Raw genomic sequence first — 24,022 nt, forward strand, 5'->3', positions numbered from 1 at the left:
AAAAGTACAGGCTTATTAATAACTATATGTATCAAACTTCAATTAAGTCATTTTCATGTCTTCTAATGCACATAACTAAAGTAAAGACGGAAACCACGTAGAATATATGAATACACGAGTATTTTTATCAAAATAAATCTAGCAACCGGATTAATTTATGATAATTCAGTAGTTTTGCAGAACAACTATACATTTTGTAATAGTAGTTTTAATACTTGATCAAGCCCAAATTGTGTCCATGTGGCAGATAGTCACACCTACAGTTTTTGCGAATAGGTTGTGTAACCTCACTAAAATGCACATTACTTTTATTTACCAACACTATAATTTCAATACCATTTTAATTGTAGACATGAAACATCTTAAGTATATACCCAAGGAATGAAATTGTCTTTTAAATAATATTTATTGTAAAAAAAAAATACAAAAATGTTTTTTATTAATCTACACACCAGTTCCTTCCATTCTGAATTCTATTTTTACCAGATATATATAAATTTGGGACTTTGAAATCCCACAAATACAAATTGTAAAATGTAAGCACAAAAGATGGATATATTAAATATATTATTTACTCAAATACAAATCCTTATTTTGACTTCATGCTTTCATCTAGAATTGCATTTGGTGGAGAAAATTTAGAGATTCATTGTTTGAGTGAACAATGTCTATAGTATCTTCAGCCTTGTTTATTTATATTTTTCACGATCTATGTTCGTAAGTTTTTAAATTCCCAATTTTTAATTGATTTTGTTTGCTGGTTTTAATGCTCAACTATGGATAAAGGATTATTTGATAACGTAGCTAACTTTGTACACGTCTCTTCCCAATAGTTCAACAGTATGTTTGCATATTTACATCACAAGAAACCGAGTTTTGATGCCATTGGTGGGCAAAGCACCGATAGCCCATTGTACAGCTTGGTGTTTAATTTCAAAATTAACTTTACACACTAGAGCAATAATAAACATGACTAGTAGCTACCTGATATAATTTGTGATAAGCTACAATTTAGCTATTGACTATTTGTTCATATTAGTTACTTCTAGATGTAAAATATTAAGCTGCAGCTAGAGATTCTCATGGCGATTTGTTTGAGAATATAGTATTTATACTTTCTAATAACTAAATTATCTTCATGTAATGAATAGCAAATGGCCCATATATAGCTAGACTAGGACACAACCCACACTAATCACGTACAAAATTTTACCAGTAGAAAAGCACTCTTTAAAAAATAAAACATGTCCTTTTAAGTATTTAAATAAACATGTCTGTCTTTTAAAGTACTTAATCTACGAACATGTATAGTAAAATTTAATATTATTGTAATGATTTTTGTATTACTTCACTTCATAAATAATATACAGGTTGGCTTCCTAAGGACCGCGATTGCATAGTTTACAAAGCGTGCGTGTTCGTGTTTTCTTAAAACAAACCCACAATGGGCTATCTGCTGAACCCACCGAGGGGAATCGAACCTCTGATTTTAGCGTTGTAAATCCGTAGACTTACCGCTACACTAGCGGAGGGCAGTTTACAAAGCATCAAGTACCTACACGTTAAAGTCATCCAATTGTCATCTATTATTGCCTGGTAATTTCTGTATCACCCTGTACTTAAGCTTTCTAAAGAAACATTAGATATTTACGAAAAAACTAACTTCAATAATCATAAGATCGTTCACAGTAGAATTATATTTCTTTATGTTATGTAACACAGAGAAGTAATTATTTGGATTTTCAACAATATTTGCAGTATCATATTTAGTATTCTAGTTTGGTTGCAATATACCAAGTCGATTTTGTAGTAGGCTGGTAAGAGAATAATAATTATAAAAAAAGACTGTTTTTGGCAGATTTTTTTTTGTAAGTCTAATATGTGTGTTTTTGCACATTTTATATCTGTACAGCCTATCAGTTAATACTAATGTTTTAAAGTGTTGTTTGAACTGAATATTTACTGTTTAAGGTGATTTTTGCTTGAAAGATCAAATAAGGTTTTGTGCAATTCCTTGCAATTTATCCACCAGTGGCACAGCGGTATGTCTGCGGACTTATAACGCTAAAAACTGAGTTTCAATACCTGTGGTGAGCAAAGCTCGGATAGATCATTGTATACATACATGCTTAACTACAAACAAACAAAATATTGTGATTCCTATTACTAAGCACTGTTGTGACATTTCTTTATCGTCTATGAGAGATTTGTTCTCATAAGTAATTTAAGAACTCTGTCCAGTTAAAAAGCATAATTCTGTGACATTTTTCATGCAGCCACTATATCGCGGTTTGGATTTTTTTTTTTTTTACATCCGTTGCAAATACGCTCTACCAGCCCTTTAATGATCCAGAATGCTTCTTCAGAACATTTACGACAGGATCACCATCAGCTGATACCTGATCATGAATAGCCAAATGACAGATATTTTTTAAACTTCCGTAAACCATCAATAGTTCATCTAACCTGTTTTATTATATTTCCGACAGAGAAGTGACACCATCAAAATCCACAGTTCTCACCAGAACATTCACGCCTCTTCTGTGTATTCCGTCGCTGACTGAACTATAACATTCTGTTGTTCATCTATCTTTCTTGTTTCAACACAAGACACTTTTATTTTAACGAAAACATAATTCCCAGCTTTATGACAAGAAGCTTTATAGTCCATAAGTGGTTGTGTCATACTCTCTTTTCATTAAGACTGTGAATATTAACCGATAAAGAAATCTGTCTCAATTCATGGAGTTTTAACAAATGTTCTATAAGGGTTTGTATGCAGCCTTTTTTTATCTCGTTTAGAGATTTGGAGAGGTAGTATAAAATTAATTATTTTTTAATAATGCCCAGTCTATGAGGTATAAAGTCCTATCTCGTGAAGTTTCATTGTTTCTATGTCTCTTGATAACATCAATATAGATATCTTGTTTTATAACCTGTGCTGAATAGCCTTACAAAAAGAAGCTAATTTATCATTAGCATACATAACTTTAAATGACAGACGTTTAGCTGCATTTTCTGCATGACAGAATACCTACTGGTGGTGCTTAGTTATGTCCCTATATAAGAAAAAAATGCACACCTAATGGCATATTCATACCAAGTGGTATATGCTTATCAGAAAATGCACAGTTCACCTGTTATCTGAAGCAAAGCCACAGGGATATGTCATCAATCATATTTTTTATGATAAATTAAAGAAGGTGAGAAAAACATGTTTTTGTAATATTTCATCGTGAAATTTGTATGGTTATCAACTACAGTTTACTCGTGGAATTTGTATAGTTATCAACTACAGTTTACTCGTGGAATTTGTATGGTTATCAACTACAGTTTACTCGTGGAATTTGTATAGTTATCAACTACAGTTTACTCGTGGAATTTGTATGGTTATCAACTACAGTTTACTCGTGGAATTTGTATGGTTATCAACTACAGTTTACTCGTGGAATTTGTATGGTTATCAACTAAAGTTTACTCGTGGAATTTGTAAGCAGTAACTATTTGATTGACAATTGTTTAACTTATATTACGGTTTGGTTTCGTTGTTGTTGAGCTCAAAGCTACACAGTGAGTTATCTATGGTTTGTCCACTAAGAATATCGTTTATTAACGTCATATACCTGCAAATTTAACTTTCAGTAAACAAGAACTCTTTGGCATTAGGCACACTAGCATATATTTTATTTTTCCTCTTCTATGTAAAAATAATATTTTGATAAAGGAGTTTTATGAAGTATGTAATTTTGTCTAACATATTCTCATTGAAAACATCAAAATCAAAAATGGGGATTGTTAATGATTATATCTATTTTGCTGGGATTGAATATTTTAGTTTTTACTGCATGTATATATTTTATATGATTATTATGTTTATTTTTATCCTTAGGCATAAGTTTCACCTTGATACAACTCATTTATACTTTTTAATAAGTATTTTTCTTCAAATATTGAACATTTAGAGACGATTTCTTTTCTTTTTGTTTTTATTCGAGAATGTTTTAAACATACTTAGCCAGTAGTTTTGTTTCTATCATGAAAAATAAATTATAAATAGTTATAGTAAAATGATGTTTATTGAAACTTTATATACTTTGCAAATTACAAACTTATTTGCATATCTTCCAATGTTTTTAAATTGCATGGGAAAATCTATGTGAAAGCTGATGTTTTGTTTCAATTTAATCATATTAAACTATAACTTATATTCACCGTATGATATAGTATAGATAAATAATGATGCAATATTTTTTTACTGTTCGAAAATATATAATAGTTTCAATCTTTTTCTTAAACATACTACTTTTATTCATAATTGGCAAATAGTTTACTCTCTCTGAAAATAGTAACGTGTTACGCTATTGGTGTGTTTCCATTTAGAAATACTTAATTTTAGTTTCTTTCCTAGGTTAAAGTTTTAGTGTATTATAAGAAAAATAAGTATTTCATTTCAGTCTGTTTTATATTGTGAGAACTTTACTGAATCATAACTATGTTGTGAGTATAATGACGTCTTTATTTCTTTTTAGTGTACTTCCTCTCTGCATGGAATTGTTAAAACAACATAAATCGTATGCAAATAAGATGTATGTTTATAGTAACAAATCAATATGAACGAGTATATCACTTATCAAGTAAAATAAAAAATACACCTCAAATTATTTGAGTATGGAAATTATGTTATTGTGTTGTTTGGAAAACACAATTTAAAGCTATGAAATACAAATTATGCGTTTCCTTAAAGTTATCCATCCGATTAAAATTACTGGTTAGATTTATTGTTTTTCTCAAAAGCTTTTACGTGAAATAACCCAACAATGTTTTTACAAACAGAAAGTATAAAAAAGAAATAAATATTCTTCTGTAGTTATTTTCACCCTGGAACGAACATAAAATCTGTAGAATTTTAAGATTAATGTCCTCTTTCACAGCTGAGAAATGAAACATCAATAATCAGCTCTGATTACGCGTATTATACGGATTTCCAAGCTTCAAACAACCATTTTCCATTGCATACATGTTCAGACTCCTATTCAAATTCATTGCAAAGAAGTGTATATAGCTAAAACGGCTACAGTGCGTATTGTTTAAAATGTATATATTATAACAATACAGGTGCTATAATTACGAAAAAATTAACATGGAAAAATTTTAATTGGTATTACCAATACGTTAAATGGCGGTCATTGTTATAACTTAATGCTAACAATAATCGCTGCCGTCCAACATAAGCAAGGACATTTGTATAAGTCGTATTATTCACATAAGAATGTACAGCAGAAAACTATTTAAGAGAATTATATGTAAAAGAGTATTTAATTTAACTATCCTCTGTAAATATATATCGTATTCTAATTTTACTGCTTACGACCTAAGAGTTTCGATTGTAACTAATTTTCTTAACAGTTGTTGAAAGTTACATTGTTCGATTACTAGAGGGGATTTGTATCTTAATGCTTTGATAGTAGTTTCTTTGTTGTTGGGGTCAGCTTTTGATGGCGTTCACATAGACATCATTTGAGATTACTACGTAACTGTTTGCTAAACTTCTCAAGACGCATCTGTGTTTTGTTTCACATAATATCTTTCTTTATAATGTTCATCCAATTTTCTGTTTGTGAATGAGTATCATGTTTAAACCATCTTGCAAGATTAACTCAATATACAACTTTGCTATCGACATATGCGTTGTTATTAGGTATCTTGAGTGGTATTGTAGAATTTTTTGGTTTCACAAGTAACATCATTATCAAATAGCTCAGATTGTACTTGTTCTTTACTTTTTTTTTAAATACGTTGCAAAATCTGACTTGCTTGGTTTCATATTCAAAATTATATTGGCAAAATCATCATTATCATTAGAAAATGAATCATATTCCGAAATGATTACCTTGGATTTAATATAATATCCGGTTTGAATTGTTCTTAGCTGGATTACAAACTCTTCTAAATGGTTAAGCAAATAAGATACTCAGGAAGCGAAATGCTGAATTTCGTTCCTCTAAAACTGATTCATCAATCATAAGGTCAGTCATATTCATTAAACATCGGCACGCTCGTTTATGTCTCACTACTTTGTGAAAGTGTTCAAAAATTCCTTTAATAAGTGAGCAGAACATATCTGAATACTCGTCTTCTAGCTTCTTTCACATTATTCAAGTAACACTTCCCTTAAACGCTCAAGGTAAAAGGTACATACTCTTGGTTGAATAACAACCAATTGGCACAAACGAGAGCACAGTGAAATCGACCTCTCCAATGTGGCTTGATCCGCGGTCGTATCTGGTGTGTGCTTGAATCCCAAAAACTGCTGGGACATATTTTTTCCACAAATCTAATTGTCTACGTGCAGATGACCAACTAATGACTCTTACCTTCCAAAGCCTGTCACTTCCTTCTCATTCCTGGCCTTCGCTAAAGCTTGAAATGCAGGAACAGCCACGAATTATGGATGCATCCTCAGATTAAATTTCCGATTTTCAATCGAAATGACGGTTGGCAGGTTTTGTTTTAATGATCTTATCCAATACCTCTAGCTGTACAAAATGCTTTCTATAATTATATACAATAAGTAAAACCGGATATGAAAATATGCAAATATCTATAAAGTTTTATACATTCCAAAATCGGTTATGTATTACCAGGTATAAACTACATGTAATTTTTTGAATTCGTTGGAGATATTTATATTTATATTTTATCAGTTATTCTTTATAGTACATAGACTGGAAAGAATATTATTATAGAGGTTTTTTATCACACAAATTTCTAATGAGAAATACTGGGTGATCACTGACAAAACTTTTTTGAGCCTTAAATTATTCGTTGCAAATCCCTTTTGTTATAGATTTAAAATGTAAGAATGCGATTTTGTTCATGTTATAATGATCTATTACGTTAAATGTAAAATGAGAGGTCCGATTGAGTAAATTAATGAAACGCTGATCGTTACCGCATATACTCACACATTTTTGAATAATTAATTATCATTTTTCTGTGATATAAATATTAGGCCTATTACATTTCTAATCACTTCCACACGTGTTTTAAAGAAAAATTAAAGTATATAATATAATTTCAACCCCACAACACTTGTAACGTCCTGTACTGACGATATGATTCCCTCAGTGCAGGTCATACCAGGCTGGCTGAGACACAACGAACACAATAGTGCTCGGAATATTATCTTTATAAACCATTACTTTGAACAACAATTTTAGCGGTTATCTGAGGAAACATGATTGTTATTAATTATAACTGCTATAAGCATTAGCATTAGACTTATAATATTTTAACAACATATTCTGTATTCAGTTTATTAAAGTTTTTGTTGTTTTTTTCTTTTATAAATAATGTATAATAATTTTTAAACAACACTGAGCGAAGCGCGTCGTCCGCGATAGGTATGGTGAATATAGTGTTAGGAAAATTATTAACATCACAAAAAAGGAATGAATAACGTTATCTTCACTCAAACTACAGCATGGTCAGCTGGTTAAGGCGCTTGACATGCTAAGTGAAGATAATAGGTTTGAATATCCCTCCCATCAAACACGCCCGCCTCTCCAGTCAATGTTATTATTCATTGGTAAAAGAGTAACCCAAGCGATAATGGTAGGTGGTGATAACTATCTGCCTTCCCTCTTGTCTTTCACTGGTTAATTAGGGACGTCCTATAACTTTACGCGAAATTCAAACCAAATTACAGCAGCACATTAACGGGTACTCGGAAATGGAGATACCGCATGGATTCATTCGCTGTTTCTCAAATTTAAAAAAACAAACAAACATAAAATGCATAATAAATGTAGAGGGAGCCTTCTGAGAATTATTTACTCCAGAGGCAGGCTTCCCTTAGGGAGGAGTAATTAGCTCTATCATCTTCATCATGTATGTTAACAGTAGACCTGGCATGGCCAAGCGTGTTAAGGCGTTCGAGTCGTAATCTGAAGTGCGCGGGTTCGAATCCCGGTCGCACCAAACATGCTCGCCCTTTCAGCCGTAGGGGCGTTATAATGTGACGGTGAATCCCACTATTCGTTGGTAAAAGAGTAGCCCAAGAGTTGGCGGTGGGTGGTGATTACTAGGTGCCTTCCCTCTGGTCTTATACTGCTAAATTTAGGACGGCTAGCGCAGATAGCCCTCGAGTAGCTTTACGCGAAAAAAAAATGTTAACAGTATGCCACTGAATGATCCAAATCATGGACACTCGTCGCTGATCAGTATGAAAAAGTGCCCCCACACCATTAATAGCAGCTACAAGTATACAACCCCAATTAAAGAGAATAAGTGAATTATGCCAAAAATATGGAATTAAAATATTGACGTTGTAAATCTATAGACTTACCTTTGTACAAGCGCTGGACATTAAAACAAAAACAAACTTCGAGGTCGTTAGATTAATTGAATGATTTTATTAAAGAATAAAAAAATATTATACCGATGTTTTCACTTTGAATTTCATATGAATTGGAGTTTCTTAGTATTTATATAGAACCTTTTATATTTTGAATTAACATAGTTTCTATTTTTAGCTTGTTGAAATCTGTTTTCTAGATATGATTAAAAATGTCAAATACATATTTCGTTTGACTGTGAAGCTCAGTGTTTAAAAAACAGCAAATAATTAAATGTCACTGTTGAACAAACCTCTTAACGAACCGCAATTTGTATGCCTCTTTTTTCCTTTACTTTCTATCCCTTCCTTTGTAAATTATCCGTCATTTATTTATCTAAAGGTCTTGAAAAAAACTGAGTAGAAATCTAATACTGTAGTATAGGAATGCGAGAAAATCAAACCAAACAATCCAATACTATATATTAAAAAGAACAGAAAAAAAGACAGTCAAAATTTATAAATTTGAAAGAGGAAATTTGCACCTGAAGTTGAAAAATAAAACAGTAGCTATCAAGAAGTTTCTGGATAGTCCTTTACCAGATCCAAAACAAACATACTGAATATAAACAAGATAACTGACCAATAACTGAAAAATAACATGTCAATAACAAAAGATCGGGCAAAGAAAATGTTATTGAATATAATAGAAGATGTTAAATTAACGAATGAAGGTTTTCAAAAACATGATCTATTTTAACCCGGTAATCACCTAATATTATTGGTCAAAACGTTATTTATTAATAATATACTAGCATATAAAGAGAATTGTGTAAACAAGTGAAGAACAGAAAGAAAAACTAAATTATCATATTTCTAAGCTGAAAGAACTTAATTTCAATATATACTAAAGTTTATGATTTATTTTAAAATCTTTCACTTGCTGTGAGGTATTCCTTCATTCTGTGAAAAGAAGAGTTTATATAAGTTTCAAATTTTGATCAACAGTATGTTGGTTAACAATATATTATATGATCGGTGTTAGTTTATTAAGCTTATTGTTTCAATTAATATGATCCAAAATTGTCTATATACTCTTTCACAATCCAATCTGAAAGCACAGCTCTAATATTTGTCATTAACACATGTGTGTTAGTACCTCATCTTAGTGTTTACAAGTATTTAGCTGCATTTTATCTGATATAAAAAAATATAAGTGCGTAAGATATTTAATAAACGTTTTTATTAAGATATTCTTGCAGTTGCTGTTTTGATACACACCAAATACAGTTTGGTTAGATTTATGTTATAATTTTTTCTTCTTAGTTTGTTTCTGGTTGTTTTTTTTTATTTTTCAGTATATCTTTGCTGCACTTACATTAATCGTAACTTTTTTTCAAAGACCATATTTTAGCTGTACATTTGCAATTACATATACTTGTTTAATTCATTTTAGGCTATCTATCATCAAAACTTTTACTACTAAGACGAACCCTACTTTGCATTCTTCAATTTTATAAATTCTTACGAACACTGACTTAATATATAATTCGACTATAAAAATGAAAGCGAAATGTATTCCTTTTCATGCAGGGTGGCTTCAATGGATTTTTAATTTTCCTTGGGGTTTCATGGCATACACTTTGCTAATCACAATACCGCGTCCAAAAGAAAGTTTAAAGCTCTTTCAGGAGATGACTTAGCAGGAAAAGATTCTCTTCTAGTACACATAGTGTTTGAGTTTCCAGAACGAGTTGACAGAGACAGATGATGGTTACATCTTTCATGGCCTTTCATTATAACGTGATTATCTATAAAACAGGGCTAAGAACCGACATCTGGATCGGAACGTTATGCGGATTAGGTCTGTAATGGTTCCTATGCATTAAGACAACTACTGACATTTTGACTCAGCCCATTAGAATTTTCTCTTTTATAGCATACCTGATACATACATATACATACACATATTTTTGTTTCTCAAATAATCTATAGAAATGTTGTTTTTTGTCAAAGACCAAAGAACACATATATAATATCGGAGCTTTACTACAACCAACTGCACATCAAAAGAGTAATAAAGCGAATACAGATTTGACAAGAAGCTAACCTCGTCACTATAACCTGCTATCACACTGTGCTTTGTTCTAGTAAATGCCCTTTGGGTCGATAGTAAAATATGTACCGAAACACGATAACAGTCATCATTATATATATATATAAATTCTGCAGCCTCAAACCACTACAGTTCTAAACAGTAATTTTTGTAAAATATATGTGTCATGTACATTAAAATATATATACTTACACACACACACACACACATATATATATATATGCAAATTAGATATGAATCGAACATGATTTCGTGGAATGCGTGCATGGATTGTGAATCCATAGGTTTATAATTCGTAACCTACTGCACTAAAAACACGATATGCACTTTGAGCCCATGATAATCCAAGTCAGACAAGAGTAGCCAAAGAGCTAATTCCCCATTTAGTCTTTCAATTCAAAATTAATATAAGCATATAAGCAAGTATTTATGCACGAAAATTCTAAGTAAAAGATATTAAAATTTATAGTATTATAATAATAAGTATATAAAATGGTAATATTTCTTATTTCACTTTTTAAAAAGATGTATCTGTTTATAATATTTATTTACAGAACATCAGGAGGTACCTGAGTATTTCACATGTTGAATATATTTTGTCAGTATTATATTAATTACTAAAACAAATTTGATATTAGGAAATATAATTCCATTTTTACAGTATCTGTTACAGATCACATTTTTATTTTGATGTTTTCGTGCTATTAACGAAATAGTACAGCAACATCCAATCATTATCGTCTCTATAAATGTGTATCAACCACATATTGTGGTCTTCATTTCTAGCCCTCATGATCTAATGTGTGAATCGTTAAAGTGTTAAATATTAAGAAAAGTACATCAAATAGTTATTATATGCTACCTGAAAACTTCACTTAATTCACTGCGCACTAATGGTCTCCAAGAAAATACTTTACAAAAGCAGTGACTACATTTTAACAGGTGCAAAAAGTGCATCAAGTGGCGTCATTCTTCCCTTTTTAGAAACTCTTAAAGTAGTGACAGAATTCACATGCTAATCGGTACCTGCACGTTTTTGAAAGAATTTATTTGTGTCATTTACATAACGTATAAGAAAATATTTTTACATGGTACAAATTTAGCACTATTGCTGGAACATGTTCTGTATTAATTGAATAGATAGTGCTGTATAAAGGAATGTATTTAAGGTTTGAACTATAAACAACTAACACGACTCTTGTGACAGGTTCTGGATTAGTTGATTATCTGGAATTGTATAAAAAAAACACATTCAGGGTTTGAAACTAAAAATCTAGCACTACTGTTAGGAAAGTTCTGTATTGGTTAGGTAAACAGAATTGTATAATGAAAAACATTGAAAGTTTCAGACCGAAAAAAATACGAAATTACGTATCGTAACAGAAGTTGGATCAATATGTTGGTATAAAAAAAAATGTACGTTACAAAGCTAAACAAATGGGTAATAGGCCGTCTCTATTTTGAGCTAATTGTCTAGATGGAAGACAGTTACTCAACAGCACCTTCCACCAAGTATTGGAATACTCTTAAATGAGAGAATAGCTGAATTTGACCTTCATTCTTATAGCACATCCACAGCCCTAATGTGCTGAGTGAGTTATTGCAGCAAAGGGGTGCAAGCCTAAACTCTTGGATTCTTAGCTCAAACATGCTAACTACTAGGCTACGATTAACCTTACTCCAAAATCTTAATAACATCATGACATTTACTATTACAAATTAATATAATAATATTTTTTTACTTTATTATATACTAAGCTGTATTTACAAAACACTTTTAGAATAATTAGATAATTATACATTCCAATAACATTTGGATACTTATAAACAAACAAAAGTTGAATTTGTGTAGATTCGTTCTTTAAACAATTAATGATACTTGTTAATCCTAACGAAAGAAATGACAAATTTACCATAGTTTTACGCCTATCCCTACAGAACACATTTAAATACAAAATGTATAATTTTAATTTGAATGACATCAAATACGACATGAAACTTTAAGAAGGTTTATATTCCTTTGGGACTTTTCCATTATGTATGATTTTCTTTTACTTAAGTGATTAGTACAGCGTTCATACAATATAACATCTGAAAGTTTTCTTTTGTAAGATTTCACGAGTGTTTATAGTGTGATAGCTGGCGTTCTCACATTCTTTCTAGTTTGACGCGTTCTAAATAGCTGAAAGATACACTGGTCATTATGATGAGTTTATTAACTACATTTATAACTAAATAGGTTTCAACAGGAAATATTCTTTTTATTAATATTAATAAAATGAAACACATAAACTAATTTCGACTTGTAACTATTATTTTTCAGTATGTTATATTTAAGGTCCTTAAACTATTAGCAACAACTAACCATCCATTTAATTTAAAACTATGTTTATTTTACTCGATCCATACAATTTTGCAATACAATTCTCTCTTAATTGCTTTCTGACCAGTTCTGTTTATAATGTTCTCTTTTTATAACTTAGCATATACGCATGCGTATACACAGAATCATTCCATCAACGTCTCATTGCTTGACAAATTTGCTCCCTTTTATTAACATAGACATTGTAAACATAATGAAAAGTAGGCAATCATTATCTTGTAATTTGTAGCAAGTTTGGTATTGGCGTATTAATGAAGCTTATTTCCCTTGGAATAATTTCGAGTGAAATGATAACGTAAGGTTAACATGAAAGTGGGAATGATTTATGATCTTTATTATATCCTTTGCTCTCAAGGGTTCTTGGCAAATGATGAGATAACTCATATATAGAATATTACAACATTTCATACCATGGTGCATCAAAGATGAATTTCTTAATAATTAAAAGAAAATAAATAGTAAAATTAAACACAACAAGCATTTTATTTGAATAGAAACTCAAACACGTAACGTGTGCTATGTATATATGTGTGCGTATTTGAATTAAGGAGTTAAAATTTTATGTCAACAGGTCTGATAACAGCTTTTTAAAGATAACATTCGAAATATACTGAAAGTAATCTTAAAATAAAGTTTTCTACTTATATTGTTATATCAGAAAATACACATAATTTTTACGTGTGTATGAAATGTAATTTGTGCTTCAAACAAGCAAGTATAAAATAATGAAAACAAAAAGAGACGAAAAGTGGTGTTTTATTTTTGTAGCTATTTAGCAAGCAAGTAAAAATGTACATTATTAGCTCAGAGTCTCAATTAACGTTTTAAAGCGTAATGATCGTTAACGCACTCACACACTCACACACATATATATATACACAATTTGTATAAATTATGTACCTTTTTACAGAGAGAAGTATTTTATTTAGTATTCTAAATAACATTTAAGGTAGATAGATAGACGCTCAAGAGTTACACTTATTGTTTCTTTAGATATCAAAATTACCTTAATGCGTGCTCGTAGAATAAAGTACTCTCTAAAATGCTCAAATTGTATTAAAAATATGTCTTCTTCTGTGCTTAACCATTTCAAACGCCAAAATACAAAAAAAATATATATCACCTTACGAAATGAATATTTTTAATATTTTATATTCTATTATAACTTACACTTAATAGTTTCCCAACTTTGCACACATTAACAACTATTGACATATTGTTAATAAGATTGAAATAGATTCACAGGCTACATTTTGTTTCGCTGGCACAACGGCATGTCTGAGGACTTACTTTATTCTTTATCACACAAGACCCGGCATGACCAGGTGGGTTAAAGTGTTCGACTCGTAATCTGAGGGTCGCGGGCTCGAATCCCCGTTGTACCAAACGTGCTCGCCCTTTCAGCCGTGGGGGCGTTATTATGTGACAGTCAATCTCATTATTCGTTGGTAAAAGAGTAGCCCAAGAGTTGGTGGTGTGTAGTGATGACTAGATGCTTTCCCTCTAGTCTTACACTATTAAATTAGAAACGGCTAGCGTAGATAACCCTCGTGTAGCTTTGCGGGAAATTCAAAATAAACCAAACCGATCATCAAACAATTACATATTTTGTAGCTGCACCAACACCAGTATTTGGACTTTTTAAATCTAGTTATTATAATATAATAGATAATAACTTGTAATAAAAAGTATTCTTTTTAAAAAAAATCTAAAAAATAAGATCACAATTGCATAGTTCATTTATTGTTTAAACTTCAATATGAAACGTTTCTTTATATATATTTATTTATTGATCTTACAATAACATATCGAGAGCAAAACCATGAATTGTATAGTCTTACGCATACTGAGAAACATGACTGCGACTGAAAATGCGTATATGCCTTCCAGTTATATTAAAACAAAAGGAAACGATAACTTCTATCATTTTCTGTCACGCATCGACTAATCGGAAGTAAAGCCAGTAGGATCATTGAGTTCATCGATCAGCTGGAAGTAAACCCAGTAAGATTACAGAAGTCAAGGAAGTCTATAACTATTTAATATTTGTTAATTCACGCATGGTTAAAAATTTTTATTGTTCTTTCTCCCTAACTGATATTTTTTTCTATCAACAAAATGGAATTTAACACAGTTAAACAGGTATTTAAAAACAAAATATTTAAAATTTATCAGATTCATGTGGTTCGTACTAATGTTTCAGAATTTTTAAAATTTGTTCATTGAAATGAACTCGAATAGATATGAGTAACGTTGAAAAAAAATGTGAACGCTCACAATAAAGATTAATACTAAACAATATAAAAGATAAATAAAATTTACAATTCTGTTATAATAATTATGAAGTAAAACGAATGTGAAAGAATTGTACAGTATATCAAATAAACAAAATATGATACAGCTAAACTGTGTACTAAATAAGGGTGGCATATAAACAGCGTATAGTTCTATAAAATTCATGAATGAAACTAAAGAAGAATGTGCTATGAAATGTAAAACATATTAAATTTTCTACCTCCAATGCCGACTAGAGCTCATGAGACCGAAATGGATAGGCATAGTTATATATATAATAAATTTGATAACAAATGTTTAGGTATGAATCAGATTAAACAAATTAATTTTAAATTATATCAGTTTTATTTTAAGTGATTTACAAATGATATTTTTAGGCAAAAATTAATAATAACACAATATTGAATATTTATCTAATTTTAACAATGTTAATTTATTGCCTTATCGTTACTTCATAATTACTTTGTTTCAACTAACACTATTACCATTCCCAAGAACTGACTAAAATATTTGCATAATGAGTAATTATTTTCTACCAGGCGCAAACATACATTTCATTCAACTTCCGTTTAAAAAAATATCACCTTAAAGCATATCTTACTGGAATTATTTATCGGTTTGTTGTTGAAGCTAAAAAATTAAAATGTAATTTATTAAGCTAGAATGGAAGTGATGTTTACAGAGGACGAAAACATTTTGTAGGATAACTTGAATTCTGCATAATCATTTTTCTTCTCTCGAAATGACGTGAATATGAATAACAAGTTAGTACAAGCAATAAAGAGTGCATTAGCTAATAGATTTTTTACTAAGATGTCAGCATATAAGGCTATTGTTTGACAAATTTTTATATCTTAAGAAATCCTTAAGCTCGGAAGCTGAACTAGAGCAAGGGGTCAAATTTTCAGTATAATCACTCAACATAGATTAAAGTAGAAAATATGGCCAAAACACCGTTAACGAATAGTTGTAGCTAATACCTCACTCTGAAACATTTATTAAAAGTAAAGAAAACATTTCCAATGTAGAAATTAAATGTAGACATAGCTAGGACCAAACCTTCAAAAACCCGGTTTTTAGTGTGTAAGTCCGCAGACATACCACTGGGGGCATATATATATATATATACATATGTGTGTGTACAGCGTTTTTATAAACTACTAAATATTATAATTCTTTGAAACTAACTTACGTTTTCTTGTGTACATGTTTCTACTTAAAATTACTCAATTGTTGGTGTACAAAATTACTTATATATTCAACAGTTCACCGTTTGAACGTTTAATAATCCATTTTGAAGTTGCCTACTTAGCAGATATCTCAGTAATGACGTTTGATAAACACAGTATTTATATGTTTGTTTTTTTAAACTGGATTGATAAAAAGTCCAAGATAATTTTTTTTTTGAAAATTCGTTATGCTTTGATAATATATTTTACTATAATATATAAAAACATTTTAATTTACAGTTCTAATACGAATATAGTTTATTCGTTTTGTAAAAATGTTAAGAATATTACTTTATTAATTTCTTTAAGTGGAAAGAGAAAGTTGAAGATAAATTTATTAAATAAACATATATTAAAGAATATTCTAAAATGCAATGTGTAATCTATATTTGGCTTATTATAAATTTTGCACCAGGTGTAGCCTAGTGGTTAGAACACCAGGCTGCGGACAGAAAGTCAGATGTTCAAGTTCGTAATATACTATCAATCATGTCAAATGTTGGAGCGTTAAAAGCAAAAATCAATCACGTTTTTGAATTACAAGTAGATATTTAGGCAGGGATGCTGATAACTAGTTATCCTCCATCTGTTTAACAGTTCTAAATTGAGGACGAATAGGCCCGAGATTTTTGGTCCCTTACCTTGCTGTTTAATTCTATTTATCGTACATAATGTCGTTCATTTTTCAATTATAAATTATGACGGTTCACATTCATTGATAGATTTTCGTAGTTTAACTCAATATTTAGCAAAATGGTTGTAACCAAATGCTCGAGTTACTTGCAAAAGTATAAAAAAAACCTTTTTTTTTTTTGAAAAACGAGAGTTTAAGGTTTAAAAATCCAGTTAACTGAAACTGAAACTTAGAAAGTCGTCACTCTGCTTTAGGTAAGCTTCAACCAGTTTGAGGTGGTACAGGTCAAGGGATGTCACAATCCATGGTTAATAAATTGTGACGCAAATACCAGGTCACATGAGAATATACCAGGAGGTTAAGCCTGAGAAACAAGTTTTGGCAAGCAACAGGAGTGTGAAGAACAGCCTTTGTAAGTCTGGATTCAAGTTTAGGATACCACGTAGAGCTCATAACCCATGGCACCAAACAGACCTACTGGCGCTTGCCCAGGAATATTTAACATCACCCGGTACTGTTCGGATACGCAAAGGAGAATGATATTCGGCCTGTAACATTGACCACCGTGATGTCTTTGAGGATGGCTCAGTCATGGTCTAGGATAAAATTTGCATGCAAGAGTTTACAGAACTTTATATGATGAATAGAATATTTCTGAAGGTAAAACGTTACCTGAATTAGATTTTGTTACTCATTCTGCATTATTTTGTTTGTGCTATCAGAAATGGAATCGTTTATCATCCCTAACATCACCAAATTTACACAACACTTTTTTAGAATTAAGAAATAGAGGTAATGGACTGGTTTAATAAGTCAACAAACTTATATCTCATTGATTATGAAAGGGACTTGCCAAGGAGAGGAGAAAATTAACCTGCTCTTACGACTGTCACCGTCATCCAGAAGTGGACTGTATTGCCCTAACAGGTTACACGAAATGTCATCAGCAGTGTGGAGAACAGATTCAGATAAATCATTACCAATAGAAGAGGACGTATCAGCCATTAAAGATTCAATTTCTTCATCTTGATAAGTTATTTCGTCTTTGATATTTGTATGTCCAAATAAGGACATTTTTCGTTAAGATTGTTTTTTTTACTTGTATATGATTTATGTTGCTTATGTGTGATATTTGTAATAAATAAGCTTTTCAATATTGAACGCCTATCTGTGATTGTTTTAATTCAAACGTTGAAAAGAAAAACATTTCAAAACGTCATTTTCGTTTAATTTCTGTGAGCAGTGCATATAACGTAACCATCTTATTTAGGGTTTAATAAGAGAAAGCTCTAAAATGCCACAATAAATTTACTTAGATATAATGAAGAAATCTAAGAATACGTTTTTAGGGTCGTTGAAACAAAACATCCAACAAGCTGTACCCCAGCCATTACTAATGGTGTTTTTTTATTTCCTAACAGGTTGGAATTAAAAACTTCGCTATAACTGGCAAGAGCTGTTCCGTGGCTCGGGTAATATCACGTAGCATAATCAAGAAATACATTTATTCATCTGGAAATACGATACAAGTCATGTGTACACAAGCTGCTGTGACGACGTATTTAGTGAACACTCACATACTGGGCTGTTAACACGAGAGTTAAAACTATAGTTTTTGTGCACTAAAAGAATCAAGTAAAACATACAGGATGGGAATGACGTGTTTTGGATATGATAGCTTTACGACGGAGCCTTCTGCAATGGAAACAATGTTGTTAGACTATTAATAGTTGATCCATGACCGGATGTGGTTAGACTCTAAAAGTGCTTTAATATAAAGTATTCAACCATTGTATTATTTCTTACATTTAAAATTAGTTCAGCAGGTGGAAAAATCATATATTCTAATTCTTTGCTTTAAGTTGAACGTTTACTATGTAGTACTTAAGATTTATTTATATGTGTTTCAAATACGTTTATAAATAACATGCGTATAAAATATATTTATATACGTCGAGTTACAAACTTAAGCATTGAAATTTCCATAACATTTTCTAAAAATTTTAGTATATTTAAGCATTAGATTATTTTTAATCAAATGAAGTGAAATGTATCTATTAATGAACTTTGTTCACTTAAAAAAATAAAATAAAATTTTTGCAAACACTTTTGCTGGTCCTTTATTTGATTTTTTGTACAAAACGTATTGTTATAAATTTTCACATTGTATACCGCATCTGTACAGATTTTCATAAACAAAATGTATATTAGTAATTTCTCAATACAACGTGTTTTTGTATAAGTCAAATAATTTTCTTGAAATTAAAAAAATTCGTATTAGGAGTTTGTTTTTCATTTCTAAATATATACATAATTTTTATTAATTTTGAGCAAAACATAGTTATGATTGTTTTAATCATTTTTGTCAAATTTTATATGAAATCTATCTACAACTAAGCGTACCAACTTATCAAACATGAAAAGTGACTGATGAAGCAAGTGACATAGTTTTATTTAAAGTTTTCTAAACATATTATAATGACAAAACTTCTGAGATGGAATTTGAAGGTTTTCAATTTAAATATTACTTTACTGTGTTAATTAGCTAAAATAACATTCAACTGTTTTCCCATTAACGCTTCACTTATATTGTTTTAGTTTATTATCCGACTTATCAACAATCTACGTTATTTTAGAAAACATATCGACATGAACATGTTCAAATCCATCACTACTAGATCAGCAAAGTTGTTGCAGACAATCAATCTTGGTGACAGGCTGTAGCACAAGATGTCACGCTAAAGGCAAGTGCTTTATCCAAGATTGATGCTTTGATAATTCCTATTTTTTTACACCGACAAACCAAAGGGTTAAGCAGGTTAGTAGAGCTATCCAATTTGAAATGTTGACCCGAAAGAAACAACATTAAAGGCTAGTATTGAGAAACTGGAGGTAGATGCATACAAGTTATTGTATTATTTTGTGTTGGTTCATAGATTCTTCACAAGATAAATAATAATAAATATAGAGCAGAAAATGTTACTACTATACTTCAGACACAAAAACATATTGGCTGGGGTTAACTGATAGCTTAAAGTATTTTACATGAAGAGTGAATGTGTTTTGTGTTATATGCATATGTGTGTGTGTGTGTGTGCGCGCGCATATATGTTGTATGTGAAGATTAGTTTAATATATTTAATAAACTATTTATTTTTTGTTTGTAATGAAACACAAAGATACACAATGGGCTATCTGTGTTCTGCCCATCACTGGTACCGAAATTCGGTTTCTAACGCTGTGCCACGGGGAGGGGGTATAAATTGTTTAATACACAGTTTCTTACAAGTTTCCCTCCTTCATCTGGATTTATACGTTTTCTGTTAGAAATGACACACACGTGTGTATATACATATGTATATATTTTACTTAAAATTTACTCTAGATCACTGTTTTTCTATTTAAAGAGATATATATATATATTTCGCAATATATGGAGTAGTTTTTAAAATCAGGTGATAAGTAAATAGTACTATATCTTGATTTATACAGACTGTGAGTGTGTTTTCTTATAGCAAAGCCACACCAAGCTATCTGCAGAGTCCACCGAGATGAATCCAACCCCCGGTTTTAGCGTTGTAAATCCGTAAACTTACCGCTCTATCGGAGAAGGGATTATACAGACTACTCCAATAAAAGTATTTTTGACGAATGGGTCGCTCCATGCCTTGTTGTTTAGATCTTTATATATTCTTGTAGTTTCTGAACTAAAATAAATATGAAACTCAATTTATCATTTGATACACCACTTAATATATGTTTTTCAGATTATTTTTCCGCGACCTTCAGATTACGAGTCGCACGCCTTAACACGCTTGGCCATGCCGGGCCTATTGAAGAAGCTCTTTAGAAGAGTTCAGGATACAGCTGTTCATAAGTGCTCATGGTACCTATGTCTACATCAAGTAGGGTAACAATACAGATTCCAACATAAAAGTTTTGATGGCCGCAAATATAGCTTTATTTTGAAAGTTCGTAGGTTCATTTGAATACAAACCGTTAACGTCTTGGGCACTTACCTCAAAAATGACAAGTGAAATGATACTTCTGTCATCAAAAGTGAAAACATTTCAATTAATTCATGAACTCAATGACTTTATCAGTTTGTAGTCTCTTTTTGTTTGTTTTGTTTTTTATTTCGCGCAAAGCTACATGAGGGCTATTTACGCTAGCTACCCCTAATTTAGCAGTGTAAGACTAGAAGGAAAGTAGGTAGTTATCACAACTCACCGTCAACTTTTTTACTAAAAATAGTTGGATTGACCGTCACTTATATCGCTCCCACGGCTGAAAGAGCGAGCATGTTTGGTCTGATGGGGATTCGAACCCGTGACCCTCGAATTACAAATCGAGCGCCTTAACCACCTGGCCATGCGGGCACCTCACTTTTCGTTAAAGAATTTAATGGACAACTAAATACATCACACTCGCCTATGGCGTCTTCCCATACACTATTTATTCGCATCTCGTATGACCGACTTTACTTTAATGGAACTGATATAACTTTTCTCACAACAATGATAAGTAAAATTATAGGCCCGGCATGGCCAAGCGTGTTAAGGCGTGCGACTCGTAATCTGAGGGTCGCGGGTTCACATCCCCGTCGCGCCAAACATGCTCGCCCTTTCAGCCGTGGGGGCGTTATAACGTGACGGTCAATCCCACTATTCGTTGGTAAAAGAGTAGCCCCAGAGTTGGCGGTGGGTGGTGATGACTAGCTGCCTGCCCTCTAGTCTTACACTGCTAAATTAGGGACAGCTAGCACAGATAGCCCTCGAGCAGCTTTGTGCGAAATTCAAAAACAAACAAACAAGTAAAATTATACCGTATTTTTGATGTTTTCATTGTCTTTATATCTGATATAAAGTTACATTTTGCATGTACTTGCGAATGCACTCTAGTAGAGAGCATAGCTGTTTGTTATAATATATATCCAAAGAGTAATTAGCAATACATGGTAAAAAATGTGAAATCTGAATATTTCGAAGCTTCATTACCTAATGGTTTTGCATAGTTCCGTTTAGTCAAATAACGACAATTTTTGTATATTAGTAAAAAAGATGGAACAATCATTTCATAGTAATATCTTGATGATTTCGTACATAATCGCAAATAACTGTTCATTTTTGCGTAAAGAGTTTGAAATCATCAACAGAAGTTTAGAATAAAATGCAAGAATAGCAAACAACAAAAACTTTAGTTGTTTACTATTGTTGCATTTTATTCTAAACTTAAGATTGAATGCTATTATCACAGTTATGAAGAAAAGTAGCTAAAATTATTATTTTGTTTGTTGTTAAGTGCAAAACTATTCAATTGAGTATCTAGTCTATTCATACCACGAAAATAGAACATTGATATTTATTTATATATGCACTTAGCCTTTGTACCGAATCACCGAAAAGTGTAAAATAAAAATTGATGGCCTTGTTCACCAGCAAAGGTGATACACTTATGTTTGTTATTTGAACTCTGTAAAGACTGAGATATCTGGTCTAAGTTCGATCCTTGAAAACAGTTTGTGTTATCCACATATTCTCGATAATGCGGTAGTTTAAAATACTGTGAATATTCTTCTAGTAAGTATTTTTCATGAAAATACAAATATTAGCTAGGTTAAGAACTAGTTTGATTTGGTTTTGTTTGGAATTTTGCGCAAAGCTACAGAGGGCTATCTGTTACTAGTCGTCCCTAATTTAACAATGAAAGGCTTGAGAGAAGACAACTAGTCATCACCACCAACTCTTAGACTACTCTTTTAGCAACGAATAGTGAGATTGACTGTAACATTATAATGATCCGATGGCTGAATGGGCGAACATATTTGGTGTGACGGGGTATCCACAGATTGTAAATCAAGCACCCTAACCATCTGGCCATCCCAGGCCAAGGTAATGAACTGATCAGGAATCCATGACCATGCCGTTAGTCTGGTCATAAAGTGTATCACTAAAATAAAATGCAATTACATATATTCGTAATTAATTGGTTGATTTTAATTACACTTAAATGTTAAATTTGAACTTTAACTGTGTTATTTCTTCCAAAATCACGTTTCTAAGTTGTACATTAATGTTTTAGTCGACACTGAACAATACATTGGAGGAAAGAAAAAAAAAATGAATATAATGTTTTTATTTTCCACCTCCACACAAATGAGTTGCAAAAGAGGAACGATCAAAATAAGTTTACTTCACATCATGAGGTAAACATGTGAATTTCACTTCGTAATGTAACCTTTGGCATTTATCGGCTCAAACATTCAAAGACGTCTTATCAGTAATGCTGGTAATTACGACTTGCTCAACCAGATGTAACCTCAATCGCTACATGTAACATCAAATATACTAACTGTAGATTTCTTAATATGCACCATCATTTGATTACTCAGTATGTGACTGGTACTGTCAATCTCGCAAAAGGGCAAGAATAAGAAGCTGGGCTTATATTACATGTTTTATGGTACCAAGGGCTCAAGTACCACTAAGTCACATCGGGTACTTGATGCAGATGTTTAAGAAAACGATTCTTCTAGTAAGAGCAATCCTATTGAGTAAACATTGTTACTACAGATTTATTCTAGTGTAGAGAAAATGATCCTCTTACGCCATTTTGTCTGATACATTACTAAAGTGGAAGATTTAGACTTAAATGCTTCAATTAATCTAACACTATATGAGATATTACATATTTTCGAGTTTCTTATTCACATGTAGGGACGTTAGTCTTTTAATATTTCGGATGGAATCGACATAGGAATGTTTTTAGATTATCATTGGTTGACATTTTGTGAATTATGGTGTGTTAAGGATATAACTTGTCAGAAGTGATATATTTGCTTTTTTGTTACAGCGCAAAGTACAAACGCCAAATGTTAACGTTAGAAGCCTTGAAGCTTATCTCATATCTATTGGTTAACCATAATTGATCTGTTGTACCTGTCATTGTACTTGTATATGTTTCTTTCGCATCTTGTATAGGATACGTCAAGCTCACGCTTGCATCCATAACTTTCTAAAGGTTTAATATA

This window comes from Tachypleus tridentatus, chromosome 13 (assembly GCF_004210375.1).
Source record: "Tachypleus tridentatus isolate NWPU-2018 chromosome 13, ASM421037v1, whole genome shotgun sequence".
Taxonomy (NCBI): domain Eukaryota; kingdom Metazoa; phylum Arthropoda; class Merostomata; order Xiphosura; family Limulidae; genus Tachypleus; species Tachypleus tridentatus.